Below are 15,589 nucleotides of genomic sequence, written 5' to 3' on the forward strand. Positions count from 1 at the left end.
CAAAACCCCTTGTACTACCTTGAGAGGAAGGTAGTTGAGACGCCATCAAAAAAGGGTGGTGTCAAGAGTGCAGGAAGCTACAAAAAGGAAAGAACTGATAGCACTGCCACAGGTTCAGTAGAGTTCAAGTAAAATGAGGAGAGAGTTGTGTTTTAATTACCTTAGTGAGAGAAATTTCAGCAGAGAAATAAAGCTTGAAGACTAGATAAATACTTTCAAAAGCTTTTATATCATCCTATACTTCTTTGTAGCATTCATTACAGCTGTAATTCATTTTGTGAATAATGGTTTTGTGTTGATTTTCCTCAAAAACTATAAACTCCATGAGGGGAAAGACTGTATATTTTATATAATACTTCTGTATCTTGCATCTGCAGGACTGACGTGCCTCCTGGCACATAGAAGATGCTTAATACGTAACTGTGGAATGAATGCAAATTAATAAAAGTTTAAAGACATGCAACCTTTTAGGTACTGTGGGTGACAGTGGAAATTTCAGATGTTAATTCTATTCCTAGCCCCATCATTGTTAAGATGTGTAAACTTTAACACTTCACTCAGTTTCTCTGATCTTGAGTTCTCTTGTCTAATAAGACAATTGCATTTGCCGAAGATATTTCCATTAGTGGTGACTTTTACTAAATTCAGCCTTGATTTTTACTTATGAATGAAAAAAATGTAGTGTTCTTTTCTTTATAGCCACACATTTTATCCACAGTTACAGGTCATTCTGCCAGAAATTAGCTTGCTAGAATGAAAATATTTAGTAACTATACTTGTCTGAAGTTTCTGTCTCATCGTCTGGCTCTAGGGATTATATAGCTTTCTTCATTTCTCTCTCAACTTTAGCCTTATTCATTTCTTATTTGGTTTCTACTTGCTCTTTTTCCCTTCACAGCAAGAGGCAGGGGGTGGAGGGAAGGAAAATAAAATCAGGCAACCCACTTTGGTCGCAGTTATGACTCTTCTATGATGATCTTTTTCCAATAGTGAAGATTTTCCTCTGGGAACAGCACTACAGTTTTTTACTTCCAAACTGAATTTGTGTTTTTACCTTATTAAGAGATCATTTGCACTAAATGGCTCTTTGTTGAACCTCTAGTTGGATTTTGTGTGTGTATGTGATTCTGGATTTATGCCACAGTTTCTTTAAAGGGTGAGCCCACTTTTCATTTTGAACCCTGTAAACTAAACAGAGTAATAAAATTCCAAAACAGAATTATGCTATAGTTATATAATTTTATTTCAGAAAGAAATAATTCATAATGGTTAATGATGAAGGCACAAATCCTCCTTGATTACATCAAAGCATTCTGTATTATAGTCATGATTTCTTAGCTACTAAAGAATCTAATATCCAGTAGGAACCAAATTCAAGAAGCTTTAAAATAGAATAAGCTTAATATGCAATCCAGTTCTCTAGTCTCCAATATTATGACATGATGAAATCAGTCTCTGCTGAGAGGACTCAAATCGAAGGTTCCAATTCCTACTAGAAAATCAGGCAATTAGGGGAAAAACGGTTTAAGGAAAAAGAAACCTAGAGATATTGTTGAATTAAATTATGTGAGTTGAATAAAATAAGTTTGAGTTGAAATTATTTTTACAACTTCAGTCTTCTTTTCTTCAGCAGAAGATTTGGAAGGTTGCACATGACAGATCTGGAAGAGAAGATAAGGGAAAAGGTTTTTCAACAGAAGAAGTGGTCAGTTTCTTCCTATAGTCTCATAATTCTTAATTCTTTTAAGTTTTCCTGCTGGAGAGCATTATTTTTCATTGTAAAAATGTCCTAAGTTCTTGCCAATAAAAAACACCTACATTTTATAGTCTACTGAATCAAGAGTGATATATGGTAAATAATTTACAGAAAGATGCATTGAGGCCAGTTCCCAAGAGGGATGCTATCATTTCATGCAAAAGTGACTCAAGGGTAAAATGAACTCTCAGAAATGTTATTCTTTCACTGATCAACTCCTCTCATCTATAGTCAGGACCTAAATTTGATGGGCTCAGAGGTGGGAGGTTGTTATTGTAGCTATGTTTCTAAGTCTTGGGAGTTACTTCTTTATATTTTATATATTAAGAGGACATGTTGCAACATATAAACTTTTCCTTTCAGATTTTTGCCTGCATCAAATTGAAGATATAACTTATGTTGAAATAAAACTACTGATATAGAAAATCCCCCTCCCATGACTTTTATTCATGAAGTATTAAGAATTTCTCTATTTTTTCTAAAATACAATGATAGATGCATTTTGGCAAAGTGAGAATTGAATATAAAATGTTAAGATGAATTATAAATACAGATATATTTCATTCTCTCATCTCAATACTTTGCATTAAATATGAGTGTTGTATTTCTTTCAAATGACTGAGTTAATTTTATCTCAGAAAATACTAAAATGGTCATTCATTTCAGAAAGACCTTTTGGAAAAGTTTACACTCATTTCCTTTTTACTTTTACATACATATATAACCCACTCTTGAAGAGCCAAGAAAATGCTTTACACACCTCATGAACTCCATCAAGTGGAAAAGAACTTAAAGCAAATATTGACACAGAGTAGTGACTTACCATATTACTTAGTGGGGAGAAATTTAAATTAGCACCTTGAGGGGTGGATCAACAAAACCCAATGGTAAGTGAAGTCTGCATTGATCTTTGAGAAAGCTTTAATTCCAGAGTAGACTTTGGAAATTTTAACGAGACTGAAATAGAAAATGGGATGAGCAGTAGTTTACAAATCACCCATAGTAATTTGAAAGATATATTTATGTGCGTGTGTCTGTGTGTGAATAGATGAAAGATATAAAGGAGGAATAGGAGAAACCGTGGGGTCTACCAGTTATAACTTAATTGCAATAAGTCAATGCAATAAAATAATAAAATAAAATAAAACATAATAACTCAAATGTAATAAAACTGCAAAAATACATCAAAGCACATACAAGATACTCAGAAAAGAGAGTCAGATAGCCAGTTTGGCTTTCCATAGCAACTCTATGTAGTTGTACAAAATTTCTCCATGCTGAAGAGTTTATGAGTTCAATGAAGAGTTCATAAAGCTTCTCATCCTGGTAGGAGTCACCAAAATTTCACATTTCCTGCAAAGAACAGAATAGCAATCATTTGTGGCTGGAAAAGGAACTCATGACCATTTGCCCTTCAACTAGTTCTACATCATGTATGGTTGAAAGAATATCTTAAACAAAAATCATTGAGTCAAATTATCATGTACTGAATAATTTTAACCAGTCATATTCCAGGAAGGCTTTAATAAGTAGATTCAAAATTATATGAAATTAAAAACAAGTGGGTAGAGGCAAACAATAAGCAATGTTAAGTAAAATTAAGCTAAGAATTACATTAGTACTCAAAATGTATTACTATATGGAAGGGCCACAAATTTGGCTCTGAGATTTCTAATAAATGATACAAAGGTAAAAATAGGATGAGTTATATGATAATTCAAAACACCTATTATTTTCTGTAAGGGAAAGGAAGTCCAATTATCCCAAGTACTCCGGCCAGAGGGAATTTTTCTCAAAGATTAATGAAGTACATTCTGTGAAATGCAGTGAACACAATCTTTAATTACATTTTCAGATGCTACAATTTGAGTCTCTGAGAACAATTTGGAGACCATGATAGCATGATCCTGGAAGTGTCTCTTGTACTGATAAACATACTACTCAGGATAATCTCATTGATTTGTTTGTGTTTGTGTAGGAAGGATTTTGAATTGACAGAAATGTATACAGATTAATAGTAATATAACAATTACATCTTAATATTTTTCTATATTTGTATGATAGTCTTTTAAAATGAGATAATACTTTACAGATAGAGTTGAATCCTTCCCCTACCATAGACCCCCTCCCAAATCTCAGTTACCACAGGTAACCACTGTTATGATTTTGACATTTATTATTTGCATGAATTTCTAAAAATTTATGTTAGTTGAATTATTAACATCTGTGTAGAGAAGTGCATAAATGTTAAACATACAGTTCAATTAAATTCCACAAAGTGAAGAGGCTCATGTAAACACTATCCAGGTTAGAAAGTGAATATTATTAGCACTCAAGGACTTGTGCTTCCTAACAACCACTATCCCCCACCATTCTCTCAAAAGTAACTAATATTCTGTCTTCTGCCACCATAGATTATTTATGCTTGTTTTTAAACTTGATATATTTGGAATTAAACTGTATGTCTCCCTGTATCGGATTTCTTTTGCTTAAAATGATGTTTATGAGATTCATTTTGTTGTTCCATGTAGCTGCAGTTGTTCATTTTCATTATGTACAGTATTGAATTGAATCAATATATCACAATTTATTTAACCACTATACTGCTAATGGCATTTTGCATTGTGCCCAGCTTCCGAATATTAAAATGCTGCTCTGAGTGTTCTTCTGCATAGATTTTGGTAGATGCATATCAAAGAAGGAAATTAGGGAATTAGTGGATAATGCCAAACAACTTTCACAGTGATTTTAACAATTATACTCCTACCAGCAGTATATAAGCATTGACATTGTCAGTCTTTTAATTATAGTCACTTTGATGATTATGAAGTGTTATTATGATTTTTATTTGCATTTCCCTGATGATTGATGAAGTTGAACACTAACTTGTACATTTATTGACCCATTCAGCTGATGATATTATTCAAGTGTCTTGCCCAGTATTCTTTTGAGTTTTCTTTTTTTTCTCATTGATTTGTAGGAATTCTTTACATATTATGTATGTGAGCCTTTTGTCAAATTATGTATGTTAGAAATATGTTTCCCCACTTGCCTTTTCACTCATATAATTTCTATTTAAAATAAGTAGAAGTTGTTAATTTAAATGTGCACAATTTATAATATTTTTCTTTATGGATATGACTCTCCTTTGTCTTAAGAAATATTAATATTTCCCCACCTCAAGGTCATTCTCCCATGTTTTTTTCTAGAACTTTTATTGGTTTACCTTTCATATTAAGATCTTCAGTCTACTTGGAATTGATTTTTGTGTATGGTGTGCAGTCAGGATGGTTTTGTTTTTTTTCTTCCATATAGACATTCAATTGACTCAGCAACATTTATTGAAAAAGCCATTTTTACCCAGTACTCTTCAGTGCCTGTTTATCTTAAATCAAAGATGAGAGGGTTTGCTTTTTTTTTTTAATTTGAGCCACTTGCCCATTTGCCCATCTTTGTGTTAATGCCATACTATTTAATTAACTACTGCAGCTTTATAATATGCCTTGATCCCTGATGGGGTAATTTCCCTCACATTTTTTCTTCTTGTTCAAGACAGAAAGTTGAGATAACTTACTCTTCATGAGTATTTTGGCTATTCTTGGCACTTGCATTTCTGTAAGTATTTTAGAGTATCCCTGTCAATTTCTACCAAAAAGCAACTGGAATTTTGTTGTTTAGAACCAATATATATACTTGAGGATAATTTAAATTTTTACAATAATGAATATTCTAATTTATGAGCATGGTATATATTTTTCCATTTAACTAAATTTTCTTCAATTTTTCTAAATTTTCCATGTGCAGATCTTTCACGTACTTCATTAAATTAGTACAAATAATTCCCATTTACTCTTCACCCAGTTTACCAGTTATTAGTATTTCTCTCCCTCCCTCCCTCCCTCCCTTCCCCCCGCCCCCCACACACAAAAAATTGTGTGTGTATAGTCTTTGCATCCCTACAAGGGCTGTCTGGAAAGTATCCAGCCATGTGATATGAAAAATAGAGACATTTATTGAAGAAGATACAAGAAACATTGTACATAGGACGATGACACCTCATTCTCCTTCGAAGTGTGCACCTTGGGACCCGACACAGTTCTCCCAGCATCTTTTACCCTAATCCATATACATTCAACATTCTCAGGTGTTCTGCTTGTTGCAGGCCTTCCAGAACGTGGATCACCTTCAACAGTTTCTCAACCATCTTTGAAACGTTTGTGCCACAATTTTATTTGCATTGCACTCATTACATCATCCACGAAAACTTTCTGAATCATCCGAATAGTTTCTGCAGAGGAATGATCAAGCTTAACACAAAATTTTATTCAGATATCACAAGAATGGCAAAACAAATGCCACATGTACTCAGTAGTAAATTAGAACTAATCAATCAACACTCATGTGCCCATATAGAAGTAAAACTCAAGGGATATCAAGTAGGTGGGAGGGGGGAGAAGGGGATGGGTTCACACCTAACGGGTACAATGCAGACTAACTGGGTGAAGTGCACACTTATAACTTTGACTCAAACTGTACAAAAACAAATTATGTAACTGAAATATGTGTACCCCCGTAAAATTCTGAAATTAAAAAAAAAATTCCATGCAGAGTAGTTGCTCTACTCACGCAATCATTTTGAATGTGAGGACCACACAGTACATGGTCACTCAACAATGTCTAGCACGACTGACTAGTACAGTGAAGGCGTCACTGTTCACGCGTGCGCATCCTAGTCCACTCTCCTTGGCCACCGGGTTGTAACAATGTTGCGCAAACTATTCGCATTATATTAACAATGGCTGGATACTTTCCAGGTAGCCCTTGTATATCTATCTATCTACCTATCTACCTATCTATGTATCCAATCTCTCCTCCCTAGTGCATACATCAGAAGGCACATAATGTAAGTTTTCCCCCGTTTAGTGGTGTTAACTTGATCACTTCATTAAGACGGCACCCACCAGATTTTTCCACTTTACAGTTTTCATTTATTTCTCTGTACTATTCATTTCTATCTTTAATTAACAAGTAAACCATGGAGTGATATTTGAAGACTAAGTGAATATCCTGTTCCTCTTCAAACATTTACCAAATAGTTTAAACATTCATTTATGGATTCTTATCTGAATTATTACAATTATTGTACTACAAAGAAGAACTTTCTCTTCTACTTTATTTGTTTATTTACTTGCCATCAGTATGGACTTATGGATTATTTTACATAATGGTACTGACTGTTATTATTCATTTTGTTTTTTTTTTTTTTTTTTTTTTTTTTGAGACAGAGTGTCACTTTGTTGCCCGGGCTAGAGTGAGTGCCGTGGCATCAGCCTAGCTCACAGCAACCTCAGACTCCTGGGCTTAAGCGATCCTACTGCCTCAGCCTCCCTAGTAGCTGGGACTACAGGCATGAGCCACCATGCCCGGCTAATTTTTTTTGTATATATATTTTTAGTTGGCCAGATAATTTCTTTCTATTTTTTAGTAGAGACGGGGTCTCACTCTTGCTCAGGCTGGTCTCGAACTCCTGACCTCGAGCGATCCACCCGCCTCGGCCTCCCAGAGCTAGGATTACAGGCGTGAGCCACCGCGCCCGGCCTGTTATTATTCATTTTGAAGCTAAATTTTCCCCTAGCATAGCCAGTAGGGAGCCTCTTCAAGTTGGCTTTGCATAATGTTGACATGTTTTCTTCATCTTTTGAGCACTTCTTTACTTCTTGAAATAACAAAATGTTCCAAGCTCATCTTTTCTTCTACTGTAATGGCTTTGGAATTAGCTACAACAGGAGCCCTGTTTCCTTTTAATTTGCTTGATTCATTTTTTTCATTCTAACATTTATTACATATTCTTCTACATTTTAATTCATAATCATGCCATCTGCAAATCATGGTGGTTTTCTTTCTTTCCAATCATATTATCATTTATTTTTCTGCATTGTCGCCTTTCATAGAATTTCCAATACAATGTTAAATAGAAAAAATGATATTGTGCACCTTTGTTTCATATCTGACTTCAGTGGAAAAGCTTTCAACATTTCACCGTTAAGGATGGTGTTTGCACTATATATTTTTATAGATGCCTTTTAAGGTTAACATTGTTCCCCTCTTTTCCTAATTGCTAAGATTTTTATCATAAATGATAAAATATTATTAGCGTCCTATTGCTACTGTAACAAATTGTCACCGTTAGTGGCTTAAAATAGTACAGGCTTATTATCTTATAACTCTGGAGGACAGAAGTCCAAAATGGGTTAGCAGGGAGGTTCTATGGAGGAGAATATGTTTCATTGCCTTTTCCAGGTTCTAGAGGCTCTCCACATTCCTTGGCTCACATCTGGCATCACTCCAACCTCTGCTTTTTCTTTTCTTTTCTTTTCTTTTCTTTTCTTTTCTTTTCTTTTCTTTTCTTTTCTTTTCTTTTCTTTTCTTTCTTTCTTTTTTTTTTTTTTTTTTTGGTGACAGGGTCTTGCTCTGTCAGCCAGGCTGGAGTGCAGTGATGTCATCATAGCTCACTGCAGCCGCAGACTCTTGGGTTCTACTGATCCTCCTGCCTCAGCCTCCTGAGTGGCTGGGACTACAGGCTCACACCACTGTGCCTGGCTAATTTTTAAATTTTTTTGTAGAGATAGGGCTATGCTGCCCAGTCCGGCCTCAAACTCCCAGGATCAAGCAATCCTCCTGCCTCAGCCTCCCAAAGTGCTAGGATTACAGGCAAGAGGCACCAGTCCCGACAACCTCTGCTTTTGTAGTGACATCTTCTCTGACACTGCCCCTCCTGCCTCCTTCTTATAAGGACCCTTGTGATTATATGACCCTAATCAAGAAAATCAGATGTAACATCGCCACCTCAAGATCCTTGAATTAATCACATCTACAAAGTTCCTTTACCATGTAAGGAATCATATGCATTGGTTCTGGAAATTAAATCATATATATCATTCATTGGAGACATTATTCAGCCTATCACAGAAAATAAATGTTATCAAATATATTTCCCGCATCAGTTGAGAAGATCATAGATCATCTTTATTATATACATGTGGTATATTTATTCTTAATGTTTTCGGGTTAAATAACCTTGCATTCCTGGAATAACTCAGTTTCTGTGATGTGTTACCCCTCGTACAGGTTGCTAGATTTCAATTGCTGATATTTTGCTCAGTATTTTTGCATCTATCTTCATAGTTAAATTGTCCTATAATTTTTCTTTTTTGATGTCTTAGGCAGTTTTTAAAAAATACAGTAATTCTGGCCTCAGATAATGAGTTGAAAGGTGTTTTTCTTTTTCCTAGTCTCATTAAAGTTTCTTCTTCTATCTTTATTATTTCTTTACTTGTGCTTTCTATGGATTTGATTGGTTGTTTTTCTCTAATTTCTTGAGATGAGTGCCTAGCTCATGTATGATCAGCTTTTCTTTTCTCTGATAAACATATTTAATGCTAAAAATGTCCCTCTATCATGACTTCAGCTGCAGTGAACAAATTTTGACATGTAGTTTTTTCATTATTATCATTAATTCAAAGTATATTAATACAGTCTACTTTTCCTTTTGATTTTTCCTTTGACCTACAGGTTTTCAACTGTCTCATCCAGAACACATACACACATACATATATACATACATGTGTACACATAGATTTTCTCTATGTGGTATATTGATCCAAATTGTCTGCCATTATCAGCAATTCAACTGAATTGAAAATTATGAGCTTTTCTATGACTATTTGTGGACTATTACTACATATGTATATGGATACATAAACAATACATGATATTGGTTTTTGTGCTTTCAAATTTATATATATGTGTAATATAGTATTACATCAATCTATCCCATTTTTGCTTATATTTAAGTTTTGACACTTCCTCATATTGATATACTTAGCTCCAGTTCACTTATTTAAACTTCCATTTATTCCATTGTTTCATATTAACAATAACTACAATTTATTTACCTGTTCTCTTTTTTGAAAATTTTTTAGGTTATTTCCACTTTTATTGATGTTATAAGCAGTGCTACAATTCACATGTCCTACAGATCATTTTGCGCATTTTTACAAGATTTTTCTCTGGATAATATGCCCAAAGGAGGAGGTGTGGCATCATTAGGTGTACACTTCTTCAATTGTATTGGGTATTGCCCAATTGCTAAACAAAGTGTTTCTAGTTGTAGCAATTTGCAATTTTCCTACCAGTGCTGGAAAGCCTAAATTTTGCAAATTTCTCCCTATTTTTGTCAATATTTGATATTGTCAGACTTCTTAAATTTTGCCAACTCTATGTGTACAAAAATATTCCTCACTTATGTTTTAGTATTGTGTATTTTTCCATGAATACTAGTGAGTTTTAATATCTATTAATATGTTTATAGATTTTCTCTTCTGTGAATTCCTTGCTCATGTTATTTTCTCATTTTTCTATTGGATTCTTTTAAAATTGAACTGTTCTTGATTTATTAGACTAGACATTATTTGATTTTGACATGTATATTATGTTATTTAATTTCCTTTTCCAGTATTTTGTTTAGGAATTTTATAACTGTATTCATAATTTTTCTCTTCTCATCTGATTTTGATTTCAAGGTTATTACTTGCCTCATAAAATGAGTTGGTGGTTTCCACTCTTTTTCTATTCTGTTAAATATTTTGTATTTGTTGGGTTTTTCAAGGTTGAAAAAATGCACTTTGAGAATAGCTAGATTCTGAGGTGTTTTTTCTGTTTTGTTGCAAGTAGAGAAAATGGGAATGAGGGACAATAATGTTGATTATACATTAAATTTATTTAATAGCTTCTAGTTTATTACAGCTTTCTTTTCTTAATTTGAAAAAATTATATATCTTTATAAGTATATTTCATCCAGGTTTTCAATTTTTTTAACTTTCTTTACAGTGTTCCCTTATGATCTTAAAAATTGACATAATGTCTGTGATTATGTAAGTTTAGTTCATAATATAGCTGTGTGTTGTTTAACAATGGGGATACGTTCTGAGAAATGTGTTGTTGTGTGATCATAGAGTGTATTTACACAAACCTAGATGGTACAGCCTACTGCACACCTAGGCTATGTGGTATAGCCTATTGCTTCTAGACTACAAACCCTTATGGCATGATACTGTACTGAGTACCATAGGCAATTGTAACACAGTGGTAAGTATTTGTGTGTCTAAACATGCCTAAACATAGAAAAGGTACAAAAACATGGCATGAAAAATAAAAAGAGATGATAAATGATATACCTGTATAGGACACGTATACAGGTATGAATAGAGCTTACAGAACTGGAAGTTGCTCTGCGTGAGTCAGTGGGTGAGTGCTGAGTGAATGTGAAGGCCTAGAACAAAACCATACACTGTGGTAGACTTTATAAACACTCTACACTTAGGCTATGCTAAATTTATTTAAAAAAAAATTGTTTGAGAATAAATTAACCTTAGCTTACTGTAGCTTTTTTACTTTAAAGATGTTTAATTTTTGCTAACTTTTTAACTCTTTTGTAATAATACTCAGCTTAAAACACAACACATTGTACAACTGTACAAAAATATTTTCTTTCTTAATATTTTTATTCTGTTAGCTTATATCTATTAAATTTTTTTTTTTTACCTTTTGTTTCTTTGTTAAAAACTAAGACACAAACACACACATTAGCCTAGGCCTACACAGGGTCAGGACCATCAATATCACTGTCTTCCACCTTCACATCTTGTCCCACCGGAATGTCTTCAGGGGCATTCACATGCATGGAGCTCTCATCTCCTACAGTAACAGTGGCTGCTTCTGGAATACCTCCTGAAGGAGCTGCCGAGGCGACTTTACAGTTAACTTTTGTTTTTAATAAGTAGAAGGAGTACATTCTAAAATAAAGATTAAAAGTCTGAAATGAAATACAAATGATTAAATTATTTTATAAGATCAATAAGATTGAACCAACTGAAAATAAAATAAAATATAGATAAAAACTATAGTATAGTAAGTACATAAACCAGTAAAACATACTGTAACCACATCTGACTAATCTGATGGAACTTTTATGTAACAAAGGAGTTGTTTCTCAGTTGTCATAGACCCCTAGGTTGAAGGTCACGTAACCTGTGCATGCCCAGATAAACCAAACGTGCAATCACAGGTGGAACCTAAGTGCTTGGACCATGGAGACTGAATTAAGAAGAGGACACCACACAGCAGGATCCAGGATCCAATCAGATTGAGGCTTGGCATCACCCCTTGTCAGGGTGAAGTCAGAGCATGTCTCCTGACCTCACTCCATGGCAAGATACAATCAGATCACCCCTTATTACCCTTGACTATAAAAACCTGCCTTAATTCCCAGCTGGGGGAGACAGATCTGAGTTTGAATCCTCTCTCCTTGTTTTGGTCAGCTGATAATAAACTATTCTTGCTGCAGAAACCCAGTGCTTCTGTGATTGGCTTTCTGTTGCATGGTGGCAAACAAACCCAATTTGTTTCAGTTACAATAGTTATTTATTATCATTGTCAAGTATTATGCATTGCACATAATTGTATGTGCTGTACTTTACAGGACTAACAGCACAGAAGGTTTGTTTACACCAGCATCACTGCAAACACGTGAGTAATGGCATTGCCCCATGATGTTACAGTAGTCCATTTTTGTCCAAAATGTCATTGTGTGGTGCATGACTATATTTTTTTCATTTTTCTTGATCATTCCTGTTGGCAATGTGACTTTTATTATTTTTATTATTTCATTAAAGAACTATATTTAGGTTTGTTTACCTTTTGTTCCTTTGACTTGTTTTGCATTAATTTCTCATCTTAATTTTGAAAGTTTCTTCTCCCTAATTAAGAGTTGTTCTTTGTAGCTTTTCTAGCTTCTTGATTTGAAAGCTAAATTCATTTACTTTCAAATATTCCTGTTTTTTAATAAAGGCATTTAAGACTATAAGTTTATTCTAATTATATTTGTTAGATACTATGTGTTTTTATTAATTACTACATTTATTATTATTCAACTCTAAATATTTTTTAAATTTCTACTAGGAACTTAGAAGTGCCTTCTGAAGTTTCTAACTTTCTAACATCACTTTATTATTTATTATTGAATTCTTAATTTAATTTTGTATTGGAGTGTGTGCAATGGGTAAACTCCATTTTAGTAAATGTTTCCTGGATACTTGAAATGAAAGCATACTTTCTATTTCTTTGGTGTAAATTAATTTCTCTCTCTCTGTATTTATGTTTCATTCAAAACTTCTGTATTTTGATTATTTTTGGCTGCTTTACTTATGGCGTTTTTGACAGACTAGATCTTGATCATGGTTGTGTTGTTTTGTAAGATGTTAACATTTGAAGAATCTGGTGAAGGATATACAGAAATTCTTTGTATTAACTTTGCAACCTGTTTTATAAGACTGCAGTTATTTCAGGATGAAAACTTTTTTACAAATAAAAGATAAAATATCCCATTGTGATTGCTAATTTGTGAAATTTACCTTTTAATTCTGCCAGTTTTTACTTTATCTCAATGATGACTACATTTTTAGTTGTTCACAAAGTCATGATTCTGACAAATTCCTTGTGAATAATTTTTATTATTCTTTGTTCCAACTGAGTTCTTCTTAAATTCTGTTTTGCCTGGTATTAGTAATTCCCTGCCAATTTGCTTTTGGTTGATGTTTGTATGGCATCTTTTTCCATACCCATATCTTCAATTTCTCAGGGTTGTTTTATCTTGGATTTTGATTACTAAGCCCAAATTAGTCAATCATACTCTTTTGTGGGAAGCTTAATCTATTACATTTATTGCATTTATTGATTTACTTAATTTCTACCATCTTATTTTTTATTTTTGTTCATATCCTTTTTCTTTACTCATTTTTTTCTCCTGTTTCCCTTTGACTGAATCCTTTTTTTCACATTTTAAATATTTAATAACAGGTAGAAACATTTGTCATATATTATTAATGGAAACTATTATTTACAAGTCTGAATGGTATAACTCAGTTCTATTTTAATAAATGTATATTTTTTCATGTTTCAGGAAACCCTTTAATTAGAGACTACAGTACAGAAAAATTGTATAGCATTCTTTCTACCATTCAAATAATAATTATGGACAAAGAAACAAAAAATTGAGTTTCTCCTATCATTTTGTTTCACTGTTAGAAACACATTGAAAATATCTGCTCCATTTTCTAAGGCAAACGTAATGAAAAGTCTCACGGGTATTGTTTAGTTGTCAAAATCATTTAATATATATATGCAGATGTATGAATCATCACCAAGTTATGGAAATTTTGGAAGAAATAGAAGACAGACAATTAATTTAATGAATTAATAAAAATTTTAATAGCCACTTTTATTTTCCTCTACAGGCTCAGAAGCTCTAATTGTATTATTACTTTTGCAGGTAATTTGGATTTTAAAAAACATATATAGTTTTATTTTCTAACAAATTCTAGTACTACGCAGCATTTCTCCCCTTCTCCCACATAACACAGAACTTAACACACTACAACTGTGCATTAATCATTTCAATCTACCATCTTGTCACTTTCAGTTAGATTTATAATTTTACATTTCAAAAAATGTATTAAACAGTAAACTGTTTTTGCAGTCAATAAATAATTACATTTATTGACATTTTATCAATTTCTAGGTTCCCTTTTCTGCTTGATGACAATCTAATTACTTTTTCAGCTATCTGTATAAATACTCTTAGTGTTTATGTGTTTGAAATTGTCTTTATTTTTCCTTTGCTTTTATAATTTGACTGGAAATAAAATTCAAGGTCACAGATATTGTCTTTAACAACTTAAATCTATAATGTCATTGTCTTCTGGGTTTTCTATTGCTAAAGAGAAATTTCCTGACAGTTTGTGTCATTTTTCTGTAGATATTGTTTTCCTTTCAGGTTTTAGGATTATTTTTAATATCTTTAATGTTTTAGTTCTGATTGCATTTGTGTTTATCTTGCACACTTCTCAAATTAAAATTTTGATATGAACATTTTTGTCTTTCATCACTTCAGGAAAATTCAGTTGCATCTGTTCAGAAATTATTTCTTCATGGGGAGCAAAATGGCTGATTAGAAACCTCCCGCAATCGTCCCTCCACAGGAGCACCGGATTCCACAACTATCCATATAAGTAAGCACCTTCAGTAGAATCAAAAATCAGGAGAGCAATCACAGTTCCTGGTTTTAACATTATATCAAGGAAAAAGGCACTGGAAACAGCAGAAAGGATAGTCCTGCATTGCCGATGCCACCCTTCCCCATCCCCTAGCAGTGCCACACCAGCACACTGAGTGGGGAGAGAATCTGTGTTGGGAGGGGAGGGAGAGCAAAGTGATTGTGGGAATTGCATTGAAATTCAGGGCAACCGTGGCACAGGGGAACACAACATAGGACAGAATTCTGCTGGTGCCCATGGGAAAAGTGTTTAGATCAGCCCGACCAGAGGAAAATCATCCTCCCCAAAATCTGAGTTCCAGCTAGCCTTACCACCACCACCTGGAAGAAAGCTGCCTGGAGCCTGGAATACATTCATAAGGCAGTCAGGCCACAGAGTCTGTAGCCCTTGGGGAGTTCCTGCTCTAGATGTACTGGCGCAGAGCCAGTGGACTTGGGGTGCACATGACCCAGTGAGACATCATCAGTGACAGCCATGCCAGTGCCTGTCTCAACCCTTTCCCAAATACCAGGCAGTGCAGCTCAAGGAGAGTCTTCTTCCATTGGCAGAAAGGACAGGAAAGAGATCAGAGGATTTTGTTTTACATCTTGAGTACCAGATCAGCCATAGTAATATAAAGTACCAAGCAGACTCCTGAAGTTCCCGATTCGAGGTATTAGCT

General features: G+C 33.8%; 1 long non-coding RNA gene across 1 annotated transcript; it reads left to right on the forward strand.

Moving 5' to 3' along the window:
- The first annotated feature begins 443 nt into the window (after nt 1–443).
- On the forward strand, nt 444–14,796 carry LOC123650201. Its single transcript, XR_006739296.1, has 3 exons — nt 444–471; nt 1,634–1,705; nt 14,766–14,796. It is a non-coding gene; the product is annotated as an uncharacterized LOC123650201 (long non-coding RNA).
- Nucleotides 14,797–15,589: the final 793 nt, after the last annotated feature.

The sequence above is a fragment of the Lemur catta genome, chromosome 14 (assembly GCF_020740605.2).
Source record: "Lemur catta isolate mLemCat1 chromosome 14, mLemCat1.pri, whole genome shotgun sequence".
Classification (NCBI taxonomy): Eukaryota; Metazoa; Chordata; class Mammalia; order Primates; family Lemuridae; genus Lemur; species Lemur catta.